The following is an 8,308-nucleotide window of genomic DNA, read 5'->3' as shown; positions in this document are numbered from 1 at the left end:
AATTTTACATTACTCTGCAAGATGGACTTAGCACTAAAATTGTAAACTGAAGAATATTTGCATACAAACGGAGTCAAACAGATGTCGAGACCTTTTCGCGTAAATTACCGTTTAACATTGAAAATAATACTTCACTTAGCTTTATAGAAGCAGGGATAGATATTTTAAACACAAACACTATGAAAATTCGTTTACATATTTACCGACAAATAATCGTATTCATAATTATTTATTACGATTTTGGACGATCGGACTGGAAGTATAACGCCTACTATCTAGAATGTAGGCAACAAAATAGACAGCCAGTATAAGTGTAGCGCATAGTAACCAACAAGTTAGGCTACCGGTGAAACGTATTCTATAGACGATAACAAAGACAGCAGCTGTTGTGTGACTATAGTACTATACATGTACAAGTAAATAAGTTCAATACTAATTCAATGTCTGGATTCCGAAAAACCATTCAGAGTTCAGAGACTTGGCATTATACCTATGATTTCACTATTTCAGGATACGTGAGTAATAAGGAACTTATACAATGACGAACGACTTTAAATTACGATAAATATTAATTAATAGTAATAAACAACATTGAAATAAATATTTAAACATAAGAAATAAAGTTGTTTTGCCTACTATGATACAATAAACATTGTAGATAGTAAAATGTTTACTTCAAAAAATGTTTGTAATTTTTAATTTCTCTTTCAACTTTATTATTTTTATTTTTTATACAATTTATTTCATAAATCGTGATTAATTAATTAGGTTAATTTTATTATTACAACTTCAATTAATAATACATTTTAAATTGTAGGTTTGTTTTAAGTATAGCAGAGACTAGATATTATGATAAGTAACATAGACATATAGTACTTACCTAGATAATTATAATGTATAGATGACGAGAAGAACCAATTGCCTATTTAACAAATCCTAGAAATGAAAAAATAATAAATAGATTATGCATCAGAGCTAAAGTAGCGCCGGAGGTTTGAAATATCATAGCAAACTACAATAATTAAACTAAAATATAGTAACATAATCACTATATAATATTAAAGTTTAACTAGCTGTCCCGCCCAACGTTGTCCAGGCCAAATATTTATATTTTTAATAAATATATTTGTAAAAATGTATATACTATATTTCTTTTAATTATAATATTAATATAATATGTAACGAATTGCAACCATTTAGATTGACAAAAAAAATCATTTGCTAAAAAAATTCATGTGTGAGCTACCCTTTACCTATCTACAGCCTATATGAGTTGAAAAATCAAGCTGTACCTATACACCTTCCAATTTTCAAGTAATAATATATTGTTATGATTTTTTATTGAAAACGGTCCAGTCATTTTTTGAGACAATTAACTTCGGATAAACCAACATCCAATTTTAGTTGTACCTATAACTCAATCCCGCCCACCAAAAAATTTAGATTATTTATTAAGTGTACCTATACCTAGGTACCTCAGTTCACAGATAAATTTGGGTAGCTTTGCGAACTAAGTCGACCAAGGTGAGCAATTTATTTGTGGTGGATATTTTGGTATAGCACTTTGTATAAATCGAACGTGGTTCAAACTACTCTTTAAACATTCCTGATATCTCCAAGAACAATTCGAAATGTTCACAAAATCGGTCAAGTAATTTTTGTGAATCTATATAATAGCTACAAATTTACATTCAACTCTCATATTTGTTTTAAGATATAATTTCTTTATTCGAAACCATAAGCGTGCGACGATTGATGGATGCTTTTACCTCATCTGCCAGAGAAACTAATGGTAAACATTTAAAATACTAATTTTTACTAATTATTGCTCCTATGACTCGACCGATTTATTAGTGAAAACCTTATTAAAATAAGTAGAGTACTAGAGTTCTTTTCGAGATATGCTCGTACATACAAAAAGAGGCAGTGTTTCTCTACTATATTATGCATGTTGTATACATATAAACCTTCCTCCTAAATCACTCTATCAATTAAAAAAAACAGCATCAAAATTCGTTGCGTAGTTTTAAAGATCCAAGTATACAGACAGAAAAAGGGACTTTGTTTTATAATATGTTAAGATAAGAAGATAATATATTAATATTAGATACGTCCTCCTAATTACGTATATTATATTATACATAGAGTTCAATGGCAACTGGCAAGTATTGGCAACTGTAAGCACTCAATTAATTTAATCATTTTATCTCCTTCCATTCCGTATCGAGTACTTACTTACTTCTCACTCAATCTCAGTACCTACACTTAGTAGCTACCTACATAGTACCTATGTATCAATTTACGTCTGTAACTCGTCCATTAAAACAATAATTTATTTAATTCAAAATAATTTCTATATTTAATTAATTCATTTTCTTCGACAATGCACAGACGCGGGCAAAATACAGAATAAATGATAATGTCATTACTCAATAAAAAAAAAAAATACTATTAAAAAAGTAATTTTGGATAATACGGTGTCGGCGAACGCGAACAGCTATCGTAGATCGCGCACGACTTGTCGGCGTAGTACCATAATGCGCACACTGATCGCACGACTATACTTGCCAGTGCCAGTTGCCTGCTTACAATATAATTCAAACTAAATATCGTGATAAATATGGTTGGTTTCCCTACTGCGGTCGCGGTCGGCGATCTAAATTTAAGCCACTCCTCGATAGCGACGACAAACACGCTGATCGCGTTTGCCCGACGAACGACCAGTGGTTTTGTGTTTGGAAGAACGTTTCACGTTCATTAAACTTTACACATTTCATTCATGGTTCATCCATAACCAATTATTGACCACTGACGTTCAGGTATTATTTTTCATTGTTATAACTCGGTGGCCGTAAAATGGGGTGAATAGGAACGATTTTAGATGTTATTTTATTATGAAAATGCCAATTTTTTAGATAGAGTTTTTCTGAAATATGTTTTGGATAGACTACACACAGACTCGTTATTTTAATGTGAAATTTTTAATTTAGGTCTGTTAGTTTTTTTTATATTTTTTTTCAAAAACGTATTCATATTTTCACGTTTTTGGGGTGAACCGGAACATAGGTAAAATTTTCTCAATTTTTCTTATTCAGATCAACCGGAGGTTGATAGGAACACATTTTATTTTTTTAAAAAGGTTATATATATATATATATTATAGGACATAACTACATAATTAATTTAAAAAAAAAATTATATTAAAATATATAGGTAACAGGTTACTATATAATTAATTAAAAACAAATTAAAATAATAACTTATTACATCAGGTATATTTAACAACTTAATTATTTTCATATCTTTTTTAAATAACTTAATAATTGTTATTATTTTTGTTATGCACTTTAGTCTATAGCAATTATATAGGTAGGTAATAGACATTTTTAATAAATTGAAATTTGTTAATATTTTCGAGTGTTCCTGTTCACCCCAATGACACAGTTAAGAAGTATTTAACTTTGAAGCATATTTTCCATAGATAATATATTATCTTTTATTATCTATGATATTTTCTATTCGAAAAATATTATGAATTCCATTGTGATTGAACAAATCATTATTAATATAATATATTATGTCTATTAACTTTTAATAATCGCAACAATTGCTTTTCTCAACCTCCGTAGTACCTATGATTTTCCTATGAAGTTTTACGTGTACTTAAATTTTACAAAAAAAAAATGATTATGATAATAGCTTATCAGTGATAACTGAAAACAAAGTGGTGCTATACCAAATTCGATTTAGTCAATATCTCCTAAATGTTGTTTGAAACGAAATGCCGGTGTTATCATAAATATTTGTTAACTTTTGTACCAGCGTAAACAATTCAAAACAAAATTTTTTCATATTTTTCCTTTTCGGCATTCACCCCGTAGTTTTCCTATTCACCTATTAAATATAATATCATATTTAAAAAAAATGAATATCCGATTAAGGTCGTATGTTCTTAAGAAATTCACTAAAGAACAAGATGAACAATTGGTAGAATGCGTTGCCAAATATCCGTCAATTTATAATCCACAAAATAAGGATTATAAATTATTATATATTAGAGAGGCAATATGGAAGGAAATAAGTGAATTAGTTGGCAGAAACAGTGAGTTACAAATGTTAATACCTAAAGATTATTCAATTTGCTTCTTACCTACTTCTATTTTTCATGTACTTCAAAATATTGTATTCACAATTTGATATAGGTACCTATCTATTTTTTTTAAAATTGCTTCCTTACCATGGATATTCACATATTATTCTTTAAATATATTTAGTTTATTTTCAACTGTATAAATATTATTTTATTGAATATCCTATAAATAACCTACTAAAATGCTTTGATTTTAAATATTGGCAGGTACCTACTTACCTGCACAAATTATAAAACAAATATTCAACTTTATAATATTCTTAAAAGACTAAAATGATTAATGATTATACATTTGTACTACGTCTTATAACTTATTCTTACATTTTTGCAATTAAAATACCGAAAACGACGTTGTCAACAAAAACTTACGTTTAGTAGTTCCAATTTTATGTGGTTAGCTTAAATATTTAAATGAATTGATCTATTATCAAACTATAAGGTCCAAACACATAATCTGTGTTTGCTCATTGGTTTATTACAACATTTAAATTTTTAAGTAGGTTATGAGTATGTAGAGTATTAACATTTAAAAATGCCTGTAACTCACTTAAAAATTTAAATATTGTAAAAACCGATCAAGAAAACACATACAATGTTTTAACCTTTAGGTTTGATAATAGGTCAATCCACTGTAATATTAGAGCTAACAACAAAAAACTGGACTTCTGAACACAAATTTACTACATGTAAATTTGTATTTATTTATTCTCTGTTTATAAAACAGAGACAATATAATATTATGTGTGAGGGTGTAATGATTAATGTCCTACCTAAAAACTAAAACGTTTCCATCTAGAAACTAGCTCTGCTGAGATTTAAATTAGTTTTTTTTTTTATATTAGAGGAAGACTGCAAAAAAAGATATAAGAACATATAAGACACATATTTTAAAATTAAAAGATGGAAAAAAATGAGAACAAGGATGAAAATGACAAGGGTTTCTTTAAAATCAACCAAATGGAACTTAGCACCGCATTTAAAATTTTTAGATGTTCTACCAGAGAAAGAGTAAGTAATATTATGCAATTTTAATTTATTTATACTACCATTCATAAGATTTTATAACCAAAGACTGTTCTAGCTATCCATATTTGGTTTAACTTATTTATGTCAACATTATGTAACATATAAAAAAAATTGCCTTCACATAATTGAAAGTACAAATTTCACAATTTTTAATGTGTTTTAAGATAGTAATAACTCATTGTAGTGAACGTTAACATAAAAAAACTAGTAACTTGTTATTTTACTTGATAAATTATTTAACTTGCCACTCTTGAATATTACAATACTACACCTAGCTACTATTAATAATGTTTGTAGGTTACTTGTATACTTTTTAATTAATTACTTACCAATTTTTTTTATTACCTATATAATATATTATACATCTAACTTTTTAATTATATTCCAACAGTCTTACATCACATATTAATGATATGGATTACGATGAAAGTTCCAACTCTGAGCAAAATGAAGACGACAAAGCCACTGATACTCAAGTTACCCAACCATTACCTCTACAACAGAAAAATAAAAGAAAAGAAACACACATTATAACGAAACAATTAGAAAAAAAGGTAAAAGAAAAATCAGAGATGTTAACATAGCCAGAATCATATAATTCTGAGAAATACGATGATGTAGATTTTTTTTTAAACAGTAGGCATTACGATAAAAAACTTTCACCTCAATTAATTATTCAATTATTTTTTCAATCATTAATTATTCTTATAACAACGTTTGTGATCAATACTACCTTTGATATAACGTAGAACACGTTTCAGATGCACCCAATGTTGTTCAGTCGGATGACATTGATATCTGCTAAAATAACTAACAGCATGGCACAGGTCTGGTCTTATTCCTAGCATTGCATACATCAAACAGCCAATCAATTGTTTATATGGTTTGTCACAAATTTCATCATTTTTATCACAAGTAAGATTTAATTTGTGTTCTATTGGAGTTGATATTAGATGGCAATCTTCCATATTAAATTTTTTTAATACATTTTTTAAGTACTGTATTTGATCAATTTTTAAAGTTCATAGTTTCTTTCTATGTAAATGCCAAGAAAAAAATTCAATTCATCGCCATCAGTCATTTCAAACTCCTTCATGAGATTATCTTTAATTTTATTTACTTTGTGTAAGTGTTTACTGATAATTAATATATCATCAACATATAGAATCAGATAACTCAAAACTTTGTCAGTGTCCGGCTGAGAATATAAACAATAGTCATTGTCTGATCTCTTGAAACCTAGTTTGGTAATATATGTATGAAATCTTTCATTCCAGCACTTACTTGCCTGTTTCAGTCCATATAGAGATTTATTTAGTTTGCATACCATTTTTGTGTCTTCATTATTTTTGAATCCATCTGGTAACACCATGAAATTTTTCTTCATTTAGGTACCCGTTCAAAAATGCAGTCTTCACATCCATTTGATGAGCGCATAATGAATTTTCATTGATGAGTGCCAGTATAGCTCGCACAGTTGTAAGCTTTGCAACAGGAGCACATGTGTCACTAAAATCAACTCCATATTTTTGAAGAAAACCTCTTGCCACTAATCTAGTCTTATATTTCAGGATGTTTCCTTCATTGTCCCTTTTAATTTTGAAAACCCATTTACTGTCTATAGGTTTTCGTCCGGCAGGTAATTGTACTAATTCCCATGTGTTATTTTTATTTAACGACTGAAGTTCTTCATCAATTGCATTTAACCATAGTTTTTTGTCATGCCGACCTATAATTGAATTATAGTTATACGGTAAATCATCAATCAAGGTATCGGCATTCAGTGCCAATGCATTAAAATCATAGTCTTCATGCCATATAGGTGTTTTTCTTAATCTTGAAGTTTTGGGTGGTTGTTTTTCATTTATAGTTGTTCTCTCTATATCTTGAGTTACATGCTTTGGTTCTGGACATTTAATTTCATCAATGATGTGTGTATCTTCAATGCTTGTTAGTTCTGGAAATTTATTTTCATTAAATATTACATCTCTTGATATAGTTATTTTATTTTCATCTTCACTCCAAAGTCTATAACCATTTATGTTGTAACCAACCATAATACATTTCTTTGTTTTTGAATCAAACTTTGTTCTCTTTCCCTCAGGAATGTGAACAAAAACTTCACAACCAAAAACTTTTAATTTAGAAAGATTTACCCTTTTATTTGTCCACAACCCAGCTAGAGTTTTGTTACATTGTAATGAATGACAAGGATTTCTGTTTGTTACATAGGTAGATGATAAAATTGCCTCTCCCCATAATTTTTTATTAACACCAGAATGTAGTATTACACAGCGGGCTTTTTCTAACAGGGTTCTGTTCATGCGTTCAGCTACTCTATTTAATTGTGGTGTATACACCGTTGTGTATTGAATTTGTATACCCTTAGTTACACAAAATTCTTTAAAATCCTTAGAAGTATATTCACCTCCATTATCACATCTTATACGAGATATTTTACAGTTATGTTTCGATGTTACATAAGCCTCATACTGCATAACATATTCTAATACTTCACTTCTTTTTGATAAAAGATAAACCATTGTAAAGTGGGTGAAGTCATCAATTAACGTTAAAATGTATCTTTTGTTATCCCATGTCGCAGGAGATATTGGCCACAAACATCCGTATGTATAAGTTCCAAAGGGCGACTTGACCGTTGAACCAATCTTTCCTTAAATGGACGTCTTGTTTGTTTACCTCCTACACATGATTCGCACACAACATCAAGTTTATCTATGTCCTTGGTAGAAATGTCAATTCCATCAACCATTTTATCTTTGATTAATCTAGACATGTTTGATTTACATAAATGACCAAGCCTTTGATGCCATAAGTTTGCACTTCCCTCAATAACTAAATTAGCATTAGCTGAATCATGCATATTATGCATATTAAAATGAATTTGATACATTTTATCATTCCTTTCACCCATGGCAACTAAATTATCATCCTGTTGTATTAAAACCTTAGCATTGTAGAATGTTATTTTCATTCCTTTCTCTTCAATTTTTCTTACAGAAAATAAATGATGCAACAAATCTGGTACAAAAAGTACATTGCTAAAAATAATTTTTCTAAAAACATTTTCAACATTAGAGAATACATGGATTGTACCTGAGTATTTGGCGT

This window comes from Metopolophium dirhodum, chromosome 1 (genome assembly GCF_019925205.1).
Source record: "Metopolophium dirhodum isolate CAU chromosome 1, ASM1992520v1, whole genome shotgun sequence".
NCBI lineage: Eukaryota > Metazoa > Arthropoda > Insecta > Hemiptera > Aphididae > Metopolophium > Metopolophium dirhodum.
Note: the sequence above shows the minus strand (reverse complement) of the source record.